This window comes from Pan troglodytes, chromosome 1 (assembly GCF_028858775.2).
Source record: "Pan troglodytes isolate AG18354 chromosome 1, NHGRI_mPanTro3-v2.0_pri, whole genome shotgun sequence".
Lineage (NCBI taxonomy): Eukaryota > Metazoa > Chordata > Mammalia > Primates > Hominidae > Pan > Pan troglodytes.
Genome location: NC_072398.2, coordinates 67,734,549 through 67,748,401, shown reverse-complemented (window position 1 = coordinate 67,748,401; position 13,853 = coordinate 67,734,549). Strand labels below are relative to the sequence as shown.

Sequence of the window (13,853 nt, the reverse complement as noted above, 5' to 3'; positions counted from 1 at the left end):
GGGAAATTAGGTTTTTATTTTAGGAATTTGCTAGAATATACTGTGGCAGAAACTGGCAAATGCTCACTAAACCCATTTCCTTTTCTTCCTGGGCACACAGCTCAACTATATTTCCCTGCCTCCCTTACGGGGTATGAACATGTGACCAAACTCTGGCTGTGGAGCGTAGGCAAAAGGGATGTGTGGCACCTCCAGACCTGACCCATAAAACCTCCTACATCATCATCCAGGCCTTTTCTCTTATTTCCTGCTGGCTGCATGCCAGAGATCTGGCAGAGGGCAGCACTGCCCAACAGAACTTTCCACGGCGATGCAACTTTCCATGCCTCTGCTGTCCACTATGATAATCATGTGCTCACTGAGCGCTGGAAATGGAGCGAATGTGACTGAAAAACTGAATTTTTTACTTTATTTAATTTTAATTCATTTAAACTGCCCTACGTGGGTATGGCTGCCACATTGGGCACCACAGCTTTTGATGCAAGGAGTCTGGTTCCTGGGTGACTGGATGGAGCAGAATCTCCTGTTTACCTGCACTGCGCAGTGAAGTACATGAGAAATCAGTATGGTGTTAAGACACGGAGATGCGATATCTATGCCATAAAGTGAGGGATACCTGCTGATTCACCTATACTAAAAATTCATATAGTATACATCTCAGCTAGATACCAACGTGGCTGGACAAACCCAGTATCTAATGTCAAATCCAATTATCCAGTGTCATTCTTAGAAGGAAAATCTACTCTTCTTTTGCCTCTCTTGAGCTCCCAATCTTTCTTCACCCTATTTTATTGGGGAAAAATGGAGGCCCTCCAAGCAAGCACTACTTCCTTTTTCCATGTAGGGTAGCAGAGTGAACTCAGGGTTCTCGTTTCTTCTCCATCATAGCTCACTGTGTGACTCAGGCAAGTTACATTTCTTCTCTGATTATTGGCTTCCTCATCTTTAAAGTTGCGATTTCTGGTTTTGGTTCTTTTTCTAAAATGCTCCTTTCAAATATCTGCTCTCTCTCTGCACCCTTTGTGCTTCTCCTCCTATCTTGGAAGGGACGATCCTCACTCCTGGTGTTCCCGGTACAAGCCCCTCCCAGACCCTGCCATGTTCCATTCTGCCCTCTGATAGCATTAGGAGATATACCTAATGCTAAATGACGAGTTAATGGGTGCAGCACACCAGCATGGCACATGTATACATATGTAACTAACCTGCACATTGTGCACATGTACCCTAAAACTTAAAGTATAATAATGATAACATAAAAAAGAATCTTTCCTGCTTTCCTGCCTCTTTCCTCTTTACCAATGATTAAGCCCATACCTGCTATCACTACTGCCTCCCATTTCACTTACCTTCACTCTTTCCAGCCTAGATTTTGCCCTGATGTCTCTGCTGAGATGGATTTTGGGAATATCACTGTAAATACCCTCCCTTCAGCTTACAAAGGGCGGGCTCTGGGGACAGGGTGAGTCTCTCCTGTCTCAGCAGAGGAAGACACTTAATCCTGTTGCATGGCTCTTCTCCCTTCATCTATAAATTCTAGACTCTTACCTCCTACACTGCCAGGGTGTCATGAGAATTAAAAGTTTGTAAATTGCCTTGAGTTCCTTGGAGATAGCTAGCGAGTGCAAGTAATAAAAATCATTTCATATAAAGCTGTTGAAAAACAGGCAGTGAATTGGTTCACAGTCTCCCTCATTGGGTTATGATTATGAACGTCTCCGATGGAATATCACATTACAGCAAGACAGGTGATGCCTGTGTTCAGCTGCCAATTGTAATAAAGAGCTTAATTTGCACTTCTATCTATTTTTCATTTCACTGGGTTGGGGAGTGGAGGTGACAGGGATGGGGATATTCAAGGAAGCTTTGTAAGTGCATCCTTGAATTGGTGATGGGGAGATGATTGTTCTAGCATTGTAAATAGCCAAAGCTAGACGGCTTGCTGCCATGAACTCTCCCGCTGTTCTATTACTTAATTACTATTGTTTTTCCTGTTTCCTAAGGCAGGGACTTTGAATCCGTCATTTCTGCACCTACCCCTTCCTTCCTTTTGTTTTCCTTACTTTTATTTCCTTCCCTACTCCACTTCCTTCCTTTCCTTCCTCTTTCCTCTTCTCCTCTCTTACCTCCCTCCCTCCATTTCTCCCTTCTTTCCTTCCTTTGTTCCTTTCCTCCTCTCTTTACCTTCCTTTCTTTCCTCTCTCCCTCCCTCTCTTCCTCCCTTCCTTCATTTATTTTACTCTTATTCCTCATAATTTTGATCATCTACCATATATATACTGAAGAGAGTAGAGATAAAGTAGCAAATGAGGTAAATAAGATTTTTGTTCTCATGTAATTTGCAAACTATGATGGTTGACAATCAACAACACAAGGAATTCTAACAAAGTGTTATTTGTTCATTCATTCTTTCATTCGTAAATCATTAAGGAGAGCTTACTATGAGCCAGGCAGTGTTCTAGGCACTTGGTATAAATCAGTGAACAACTGATAGTGGGGCTCTGATGGTCTAAGTACAGACTTCTCTGAGAATGCAAAGCAAGAGACCTCTTCTTATCCAAGGGGTCAGGAGGGACCCCAGGGGAGGGATACTTTGACGGTGAGAAGTTAGCCTGGCAACAAAAGGGGCAGGGGGAGTGGTCCAGCTAGCTGCTGAAGGGAGCAGCTTGTGGAAGGTCAGGAAGAAGCTCAATCAGTGTGGCTGGCACACATCACGTGTAAGGTCAGAATGGCAAAAATGAGTCCTGAGAGCAAGGCAGGGGCTGTCTGAGCCACGGTAGGCAGTTTGAGGTTTATTCTAGGTCATCTGAAGGACACCGAAGGGGGTGAGGACAATCAGGATCAGAGCCATCCAATAAAACTTTCTGCAGTGATGGAAATTGGTCTCTGGCCAACATGGCAGCAGCTAGCCATGGAAACTATTTATTGCACACTTGAATTGTGACTAGTATAACTGAGGAACTGAGTTTTAAATTGTATTTTATTGAAATGTAAATAGCTCCACGTGGCTAGTAGCTAGCATAATGGACAGTACAAATCAGTATTGTCTGCTCATCATATCCAGAATACAATCAAATTCCTCCTGCACCCCCATGTAGGCCCTTCTGCAACTCTTAAGCCTTCCCCAAACACTGAAGCCTCTTGTACTGACTGAATCTCTTGGTTAATTGGGTAACTATGTGTGTTCCCATTTCTCCTCAATGAGTCTGCACACGCTTTGAGTGGGGACCGCTCTTGGGCTTTTGTTTTTGCCTCATCGCAGGCCACATGGCCTGAGTTCATTGAATAACTTTTGTTCGATTGATTGACTCCTGATTTCCTTGGGCTGATGGGTAGAAAGTGCAAGGATGCAGATACCAGTGTTGCAGATGGGCTGCCCGTGAGGTCTGTGTGCCCCAGCCCTCCGAGAGTACGCAGGGGACGTCTGTCCATGAGAAGCCAAGCCGTGTGACCTCTGGGAGCCCTTCCAGAGTCTCATTTGCCCAGCCCTTGGGTGTTTCTGTGCTGTGAGTGGGGTGAGGTGGAGGGAGTTCTCAGCTTTCCTGCAGAAAGGCAGGCACCTGTCACCACCCTGAACACTTGGGCTGCTCCTTTGAGTGCTTTACAGTGACAGGGAGCTTGCTTTCCATTCCTGTATTTTCTCTGGACAGTCAAATCACTTTCCCACTGAGGCTTCTAGTTTTAAAATGATTAAAAAAAGGGCCTATTTCCATGCTTATGTTTTAGGCTCAGCTTGAGGCATAAAAGGAAATGTCCTCATAGTAATTGCTCTGAATGGATTTGGGGGTAATAGATGATCTGCCTCTTCCCCAGCTCCCCTCAGCCACAGGAGCCAAAGGTGTATGAAGCTCCTGCCCCGAGGGAGAGCTGCTCCTCAGTGCGTTCTTTTGTGTGGCAGCAGAAGGCCCACGACATGGTGCCCAGGGCTAGTTCTCTCTAACTGGAAGTGCAGATGGTGTTGCCCCATTTTCAGAGTACACGGAGACTGGAGACGTGGTAATTTTAGTGTTGGAACAGGGATCCTGCCCTGGCAGAGTCTTGGTTCCTACTTGGGGAACGTATTTTCATAGAATAACAGACTTTCAAATGTAATTTAGTCAGTGCTTGCATTTTTTGTGTCCCTTTCTGGTGGTTGTCACTTGCAGCGATGTGGACTACATTACCATATGAGGCTGCCCTCCTGACCTCAGGACCTCTAACTATTGCAACACATTTCCCTAGGTTGAGCTAAAATCTGCCCTTTGTAGTGTTCACTCCTGGGTCCCAACCTTCCCCCTTGGGACCCTATAAAGCAAGCCTGATCATCCCTCCTTCATGTGAACTGGTATTTGATGATAGCTAAGAGTTCCTTCAACATTTTCTCTGAGGATAAGGTCTCAATTCCTGTGGTCACCTTGGCCGATAGATATTTGTTTCTCCCCGGAGAGTGGAGCACCCAGCGGTGGTCTTAGCAGAGCAGCCAGAGCACGGCCATCGCTGGAACATCATTCTAGATGTTCCACTCCTTTGACACAGCCTAAGAGAACCGTGGGAGACTACAGAGCTCCAGTTAGTCAGTGCTCCTTATCTGCGGTAACGTTCTAGAAGGTCGCCGTGAGCCCTCAATTAGCCAATGCTGAGCCATTGCTTCTAGACAAAGAGGAAATATAGTCATGTGTCAGTTAATGACAGGGATACATTCTGAGAAAGGCATCGCTAGGTGATTTTGTCATTGTGTGAACATCACAGATACACAAACATAAATGATATAGCCTATTACACACCCAGGCTATATGGTATAGCCTATCGCTCCTAGGCTACAAATCTGTATGGCATGTTACTGCACTGAATACTGTAGGCCCTTGTAACACAATGGTAAGTATTTGTGTATCTAATAAACATATATAAGCATAGAAAAGGTACAATAAAAATATGGTATTATAGGCCGGGCACGGTGACTCACGCTTGTAATCCCAGAAATTTGGGAGGCCGAGGCGGGCGGATCACCTGAGGTCGGGAGTTTGAGACCAGCCTGACCAACATGGAGAAACCCCGTCTTTACCAAAAAAATATAAAATTAGCTGGATGTGGTGGTGCATGCCTGTAATCCCAGCTACTCTGGAGGCTGAGGCAGGAGAATCGCTTGAACTTGGGGTGTGGAGGTTGCAGTAAGCCAAGATGGCGCCATTGCACTCCAGCCTGGGCAACAAGAGTGAAACTCCATCTCAAAAAAAAAAAAAGGTATTATGATCTTATGGGAGCATCGTTGTATATGCTGTCTGACATTGATGGAAACGTTGTTTTGTGGTGCATGACTGTATAGGGTTAGGTTTCTGTGAGCTTCTGCTTACAACATTTTCATCAAATGATCAATCCATAAGCTTGTTTCATGTATGTTTTTGTTTAAAGACATCTTCTTTAATATACATTTTTGATTCATTAGCATTGAACTCTCAGCCAATAGCCCTGTAGCTCATGCCTGAACCAAGCTTACGTAACACGTATATTTTCTCCGTGAGGCACATTGCAGCTTTCTTGCACTTAGGAACACTAGACAGCACTCAGTACTATGTTTGGGGCCATTTTAGCAGCACCATCATCAACAGAAAGTGCAAAAATGCAAAAATCATGGCACTAAATAGACCACAAAAGGGTCCCTTGTGTACAGCATGAGAGCTGAAACAAGGAGACTTCGTGTTACCTGTCTGAATTCAACTGAGAAAGAGTGTGTTGGGTGACTAATTTTTTCACACCCTGCATAGGTCCACAGATGAGCTGTGAGTGTTGGTCTTGGGGTTACAAATCAATGTTAGTGACTAGACTAATTCGCAAGTACGGAATCTGCAATTAATGAGGATGGACTGTACCATGAACCTAAGGAAGTAGAAAAATAGTGGTTGGCTTCATGCAGGATGTGGAGAATAGTGCCATAGCAGAAATTTCATGCATGCGTGTGTCGCAGGGAGGTCCCAAGTAGTGGCTTGTGTCTGTGTGTGTTTTACTTTTGGTCCCGTGTCCTCAGATGGACTCTCAGCTCCAGCTGGACAAGCCTCTCATTTCCATCAGCCATGTCTGGCACAGTGTTTCACCCAGAGTGGCACTTGCAAATCTTTGTTACTGGGGCTGCTGAGGAGATCAGTGCTGATTTAGAGCAGAAGGAGCTGAGGGAGAGAATGAAATGTGACAAGAGATGTGCATAGGTCCTAAGAGATACTTCAAGTGAAGACACAGAGATTTAGGTTAATTCAGAAAATCAATGAAGAGGCAGTGGAAGAAAGTGAAGGAGGAGACTGACGTGGCTGCAGCCACAATACAGATGATTTTAGAGGAGGCTGACTGTGCTTTGGCATGGGACTGGTGAGAAGCTTGTTTTCCTTTTCCCAGGAAGGACTTTCCTTCCTGAGAGCACGAGGACTTTGCTGCCGTGTGATTGATTGCTGTTCTTCGTGACAGTGCCCCTGAGCCTAGGCAGGGCTATGTGTCCACTGTTCAGAAGAGCAAAGTGGGAGGGGGCTTAAGCCACCTTCCCAAGGGAACAGGATCAGTGATGGCGCCAGGGTTCCCACTGTTGCTAACCTGACCGCCTTAGGAGGGGCTTCTGCTGAATGCAGTGATCACCCAGGAGAGGAGAGGAGACACCTTATTTATTTATTTATTTATTTATTTTTTATGAGAAGTTAGGAAAGTGAAAGAAGTCGAGAGAACCTGTAAAAGGAGAGGTGTTGTTTTTGTTGCTTGGTCATGACAGCTTGATTCAGTTCAATAGACATTTGTTGAGCTTCTGCGTGTCCTTCCTGCCACAAAGGATGGAATCATGGGCTGGACAGAGAAGAATTCTGGGCATGGAGGTCAGTGACAGCTGCCCGTAAGTAGGAGAGTGGATTTAATCCATGAGTCAGGGAAGCACATCAAGGACTGGAAGCGAGGGCTCAGAGTGGTTGCTGAAAGCCATATGCTTTTGTGTAGTACGAGGCTTGAGCCTGAAATCTGTTGCCTAGAGATGATTCTGTTCTGTTAGGCTGTCAGCTCAGTGCTTTTGCCCTGTGGCTCAACATCCTAGAACCGTAAGTGCTGTGGAGGTCAGAGAGTTGGAGATACAGTGAGCTATAACACATGGCATTCTAGCAGGGGAAAAAGTCAGATGGACATGTAACTATGTAATTATAGTGTGTCTCCAGTGTTGTGTGATTACAAAGGAGGGAGAAATTGCTTCCTGTTGGAAAGTTGCCCGAGGCTTCATGAAGGAGGAGATGATTGATGTGCTGATTGGCCGCCAAACTGCCCCTGCCCTTACCTTTCCATCTCTGTAATTTCCACCCAGTTACTTAAGCCAAAAATCTGGAGGAGTTATCACCAGTTCTCTCCTTTTCTTAATCTTCCCCACATCCAATCTATCACCAAATTGCTTAGCTTCTGTCTTAAAAAGAGAGCTCAACGCTCTCAATTTTACTCTTTATTCATTGCCACCACTGGAGCCCTGGGCACATCACCTGTGGCTGAGACTACTGAAAAAGCCTCACCTAAGGGTGGTTTAAAATTCTACTCATTTTCCTCTTTTATCAGCAGTTTTTGCAGCAGCCAGAGTAATCTTTCAAAAAATAATCTAAGATCCTGCCACTCCCCTGCTTAAAAACCTTTGTAGATTTCTGTATTAGTCAGGATCCAGCTGTGAAACAACTTTGGGTATTTCAAGCAGGGAATATTAATACAAAGATTTGGTTGCATAGGTACAAATAGAGATGGAAGGCAACCCAGGGCAGGCAGCCATTACCATGTTTACACTGGAGGCACCCAAGCCCTGGAACCCGGAACCTACTCAACCATGGTGAGTCCTGCCTTGGGGTAGCTGGGAATTCAGTGGGAGGGGCTGTCTGGGGGGGAAGCTCCAGTGGCAAAGGAGACACCACCATGGCCAACGAATGCCAGCTAGAGCCAAGAGGGAGAGGGGAAATACTCGGGCTCCTCTTTTCTTTCTTTCTTCTAGTCTCCCCCTGGGGCCTCCCAGTGGTCAAACCTTGCTAGAGCCAGTTCTCTAGGGAGTCTGGGGAATGCTGAAGGGTGGAAACAGATGTGACAGGAGTGTGGTGCAGTAAATTTCAGGCACTGGCTGAACTATTTATGCAGACTGGGTTTGGCTCGTAGGTGGAATAGAAGGCTGTTGGATTTGTCTGTCAGAAAGTACCATAGCACAGGAATCTGGTCTGCCACTCCAGATCTTCTCTCTGTCTCTGTCTCTCTCTCTGTCTTTCTCTCTCTCTGTCTCTCTCTCTGTGTGTGTGTGTGTTTAGTGGAAGGACAGACCTCTTTTGGGCCAGGGATTGGTGAATGAGGAAGAGCCTCTCTTGGCCTCCTGTTGAGCCTGGGAGGATAAGCACAGAATATTCTTAAGAGAGGTCTGTGGTAGATCAGCCCAGAAAGTATAAGGAATAGGCAGTTTGGTACCTCCAGAATACAATCCCAGTGTCTTTTAATCTGGCATTAAAGCCTTTTAGGTTCTCATCCAATCTTACCTTCCATGTTTCTCTAACTGGAATATTTTTCCTGACGCTCAACTCAAGACTTACTAATTTCACCCTCCATGCCTTTGCATGTAAGATTCCTTTCATTCAATTCCTATCATTCTTCAAGAATGGTTCAAACCTCACCTCTTCCAGGAAGCCTTCCTGGTTTCCTCCAGCACTCAGGGATCTTGCTTTCCTTCTCAGAGCTCCTAAAAGGGTTAAGGTTGCTTTTACTACTTGGTAAGATCATAGTTTTGCCAAAGAAGGATAGTTTACCTCTCCAAAAATATTTCAGGCTCTTCCACGGCCAGGGCAGGGAGTCATTAAGTCTTTGTATTCACCAGAGATGTCATCACTGTGTGCAGGAACACAGTGGATGCCTGACCAACATCTGTGGAAGGGAAATGTATTCAGTCCTAAAGATCAAGTAGTCAGTGTTCAATAAAACAAAGGAGAAGAAGCTGAGCAGGTAGAAATGTGTGATCAGTGATCTCAGAACCCCAAAAAGGTGCTTTAGAAATAAGACAGAGCAATACAGTCATTGGAACCAAATGTGAGACTGTGACTCATGAAGAGAAGGGAGGCTGCCCCTAATTAACAGGAAGCTGGAAAAAAAGACAGTGGCAAGAGAGAGGCTGAGATGGGGAGCAGGCTGAGGAAGCTTAGCATGGAGGTATTGTGTGATGTTGGCAATTTTGAAATGTTATGTTTAGCAATGAGTAATACATAACTGATCTAGTGGAAAATGTAGGGCTGGTTCTTCAGGGAGGTAAGAATGAGATCTGTGAAATGATAAGGAGTTAATTGCAGATATCTGTGTTGAAAGTTATAATGTCAGTTTGCCAATGCAGGCATTGCCATGAGTATGAATGGATTTTCTTTGTGGAGTGCTGGAGGCATAAACAGCTGCAGGTGTTGTTTACATGTTCCACATGCTTTCATGCTGAAATGTGCTTATCAGCTAAATGCATGCTGTGGGGGAAGGCTGCCGGGGTTCAAATCCTGGCTCTACCAATTACCAGTTATGGGATTTTAGGAAAGTTGATAAACCTGTGCCTCAGTTTTCCTCATCTGTAAGATGGGGTTAATAATAGTACCTTCCTTACAGCATTGTCATAGGATTAAACAAGATGTAAAGGATTCAAGAGTGTCTAGCTTATTGTAAAAGCTGATAGGACATTAGTTATTATTACCATTAGTTGTCTTTTATGTTGTCTTCAAGGCTTTGAGGATGGAACAGTTGGAGGGGTAGGTGATCTTTTCTTTTCTTTTTTTTCTGAAACAGGATCTCCCTCTGTCACCCAGGCTGGAGTGCAGTAGCGTGATCTTGGCTCACTGCAACCTCTGCCTTCCAGGCTCAAGCGATCCTCCCACCTCACTTCCTGAGTAGCTGGGACCACAGGCAGATGCCACCAGGTCCAGCTAATTTTTTGTATTTTTGGTGGAGACAGAGTTTTGCAATGTTGCCTAGGCTGGTCTCGAACTCCTGAGCTCAGGTGATCTACCTGCCTCAGCCTCCCAAAGTGCTGGGATTACCGGCATGTGCCACCGTGCCTGGCCAAGAAGGACTGGTGATCTTTTCTGATGGGGGCAGTGAGTACTCATTTGGACTCAAGACCTTAAAAACCATTACATTTCAAGTACTTGGAAAAAATGTTTGCAACTGTCAACAAGCAGGTACCAAGAACCTTTTCCTGGGTTTGTCCTTTTGAAGAGCAGCTCGGGTTATGTTGTGTGACTGTCAGCCACCGTGGGACTGAATGGGACTGAGTGCCTGAACCTGGGGATAGGAAGAAAAGTAGGGATTGGCTCCTAGTCTCTAGACAGGGCCTGTAAGGTACCCTGCAAGAGTGTGATGTGGTGACTTCAGTTGGCCAAAGGTGGCTTCTCAGGGGACGGTTGGTTGCTGACTCAGTCCAGGTGTGTGGAAGGTGCTTGATACAAGAATGGGAAGAGTGGTGGGGGAGTTTACTTTATCTCCAGCCAGACCTGGGTTCAAATCAGAGTTTGCCTTCTCACCACTTATGTGACTTTTGGAAACCACTTAACTTCTCTGAGCCTTGTAAAATGGGAGGTTTAAATAAGATAGCATATTTAAAGTGTCTGGCACATAGTAAGACTGATAAATGTGAATTCCCTTTTCTCAGTTTCTTCATCTGTAAAATGTGGATAATACAGAACATTTTGTGAGGCTTTTGTAACAATTTCAGATAATTTATTCATTCACTAAAATATTTTTAGTGTTGACTACATGCCAAAAATCCTTAAGGGTTTGGGGTATCTCATCAAATAAAACAGACATAGATACCGGCCCTTTTCTAGTTTAGATTTTAGCAGGGAAAGATAGACAATACACTATCATAAACAAATACAGCTTCTAATGTGTTGAAAGATGATAAGTGCTATGGGGGAAAAGGGGAAAATAGGATAAGGGGGATTGGGAGTGCTGAGGGTGGGGTAGTGTGCAGGATTCTACAGGATGGCTAAGACAGGCCATCATTGTTAAGGTGATATTTGAGCAAATATGTGAAGAAGATGATGGACTTAGCCAGAATGATATTTAGGGGAAGAGCATTCCAGACAGAAGAAACAGTCAGTGCAAATGCTGTGGGAGTGAGCCTGGCATGTTCCGAGAACAATATGGAGGCCAGTGTGGCTGGAGCAGAGGAAAGAGAGACTAGAAGGAGGTAGAGTCTGGGAAGTAACAGGAAGCCAGATGGTGCAGGGCCTTGCTGACCACTGGGAGGTCAGCTGTGGCTGTTACTCTAAGTGAAGGGAGGGTACATTGCAGGATGCTATGCAGAGAGGAATGATGTGCTCTGCCTATTTAAGAGGCTCACACTGCACATTGGTTACTGTGTTCAGAATAGACTGTAGAGGGGTAAGGGTGGAAATAGGGAGACCAGTTAGAAGGTTGTTGCTGTGTCCAGATGAGAGATGATGGTGGCTTGTACCAGGATGGTAGCAGTGGATGGTAAGAAGTGACTCGATCTTTTTATATATCTTGTAGGTAGATTTAATAGCATTCACTGATGATTGGATATGGGGAATGAGAAGTATAGGAGTCAAGGACAGCTTGAGCAACCAGAAGGATAGAGCTGCCATCAATTCAGAAGGAGATTGTGAAGCAGGCTTGGATGGGAAAAGTTAGGAGTTCACACTTGGGCATGTTGAATTTGAGTTGTATGTTATATATCCAAGTAGAGAAGTCATGGAGGCACCTGGTTATATGAGTCAGAAATTTGGGAGAAAGGTCTGAGCTGAGTTATAAATTTTGGAGTTGACAACATATATGGTAATTCAAATCACATGACTGGATGAGGTCACCATCTTTTCTGATGGGGGCAGTGAGTACTCATTTGGACTCAAGACCTTAAAAACCATTACATTTCAAGTATTTGGAAAAAATATTTGCAACTTTCAACAAGCAGGTACCAAGAACCTCTTCCTGGGTTTGTGCGTTTGAAGAGCAGCTGGGGTTAAGAGCGGCATGAGGGCCTCCAGCTTAAAGAATCGAGGCAGAAGAAGAAAAGCCAGCAAAGGAAGTTGAGAAGTGATCCATGAGGTCGAAGGAAAACCAGGAGAGTGTGATGTCATGGAAGCCAGATGAAGAAAGTGTTTCAAGGGGGCAAGAGTGATCAATTATGTCAAATAATGTGATGAGTCAAGTGTATTAGCTATCTATCATTGTGTAACAAATCACTCAAAAACTTAGCAGCTTAAAACAACAAAAATGTATTATCTCACAAAGTTTCCAAGACTTAGGAATCTAGGAGTTGCTAAGGTGGCTAGTCCTGACTCAAGATCTCTTGCAGGTTGAAATTAAGTTGTTAGCTGTGGCCGCAGTCATCTCTAGGGTCAACTGGGGCTGGAGAATCCCATTCCAAACTCACTCTTGCAGTTCTTGGCACCTTATTTCCTGGCCATGTAGGCCATCTGAGTGGCCTCATGACATAGCATCTGGCTTCCCCCACAGCAAGTGGCCCAAGAGGAAGACAGACTGCAGGAGAGCACCCCAGACGGAAGCCACAGTCTTTTGCACCTAACTGTGGTAGTGTCATGCCATCACCTCTGAATGTTCTTGGTTACACAGACCAACCCTGGTACAGTGTGGGAGGGGACCGCACAAAGGTGAACATCCCAGGAGGTGGGGTCATCTTGGAAGCTGGCTACCACATCAAGCATGACAAGAACAATTGGTCATTGGGTTTAGCAATGTGGAGGGCATTGATAACCTTAACAAAAGCGTGGGGAGAAAAGTTTGATCAAAGTTGGTGTAAGAAGGGATGGGAGGAGGAGAACTGAGACAGTGAATAGAGATGACTTTTTTGAAGAGTTTGTCACAAAGGAGAACAAAGAAATCAGGAAATAGCTGATGAAGGAAGTGGTTTTTCTAAGATGAGAGAAACAACAGTATGTTTGCACATTGATAGGAGTAATCCAACGAGTGAAAAATTGATGACACAGAAGAGAAAGGTAATTGCTGGAGCCTGGTCCTGAGTAGAACAATGTGGAATAACATAGAAACAGATATTCCCTCAACCCAGAAGAAATAGTTTATGCTAAAACAGATAAAATTACCCACTACATTCTTATAGAGACAAGAGGTATCAGATCTCAAGAGTTTAAGGAAAATAAATCACAGGAGAGAAATCTTAAAATTGGGAAAATTATTTCCATTAACTACTTCTTCTTCTGGGACTTGGGTAAAGACTGGAGCTACTTTATTTTAGGAGTAGAACACATCTGTCCAGCCTGCAGAAGATGCCTGGTTTGAACACCTCTGCAGCGAACCTGGCCAATGGAACAGCTGGGACTCCCTTGCAAGCTGCAGACCTGCTTTGTAGGGTAGTTCCAAGCCCTGAAGATAGGTGGGTTTTCTGCCACCAGATGAGGGAATTCTAGAAGCAACCAAACAGACCTTCACAGTAAAAAAGGGCAGAGGTCTACAGGAGCTCTCAGAATGTCTCTGGGAGGGTCAAGAGCATCAGTCCTCACTGATGCCTCCCATGCTCCCAGCAGGCCTCACATTATAGAATTCTCTTCTATTACTATGTCTCACCACAATAATGGTGGATGGGAACTCTGTCCTGAACCCTTACAAAACCCAGGCCCCTGCCTGGGTGAGTTTTTTGTTTATTTCCAGGCCGGAGTGCAGTGGCACAATCTTAGCTCACTGCAACCTCCACCTACCGGGCTCAAGTGATTCTCCTGCCTCAGCCTTCCAAGTAGCTGGGATTACAGGCATGCGTCACCACACCAGGCTAATTTTTGTATTTTTAGTAGAGACGGGGTTTCACCGTGTTGGCCAGGCTGGTCTCGAACTGACCTCGAGTGATCCGCCTGCCTCGGCCTCCCAAAGTGCTGGGATTA

At 45.0% G+C, this 13,853-nt stretch overlaps 1 protein-coding gene across 12 annotated transcripts in view; it reads left to right on the top strand.

Moving 5' to 3' along the window:
• The window catches only part of CACNA1E (calcium voltage-gated channel subunit alpha1 E), a 492,838-nt gene that overhangs the window by 67,438 nt on the left and 411,547 nt on the right, over positions 1-13,853 (top strand). The window contains exon 1 of one of the 12 annotated variants that reach the window (XM_063794991.1): positions 7,724-7,804. The exons of the other annotated variants lie outside the window; for them this stretch is intronic. The gene's annotated coding sequence lies outside the window, so the exon portion shown is untranslated. Of the gene's footprint in view, positions 1-7,723; positions 7,805-13,853 lie in introns of those variants that run through there. 12 annotated transcript variants of the gene reach the window in all.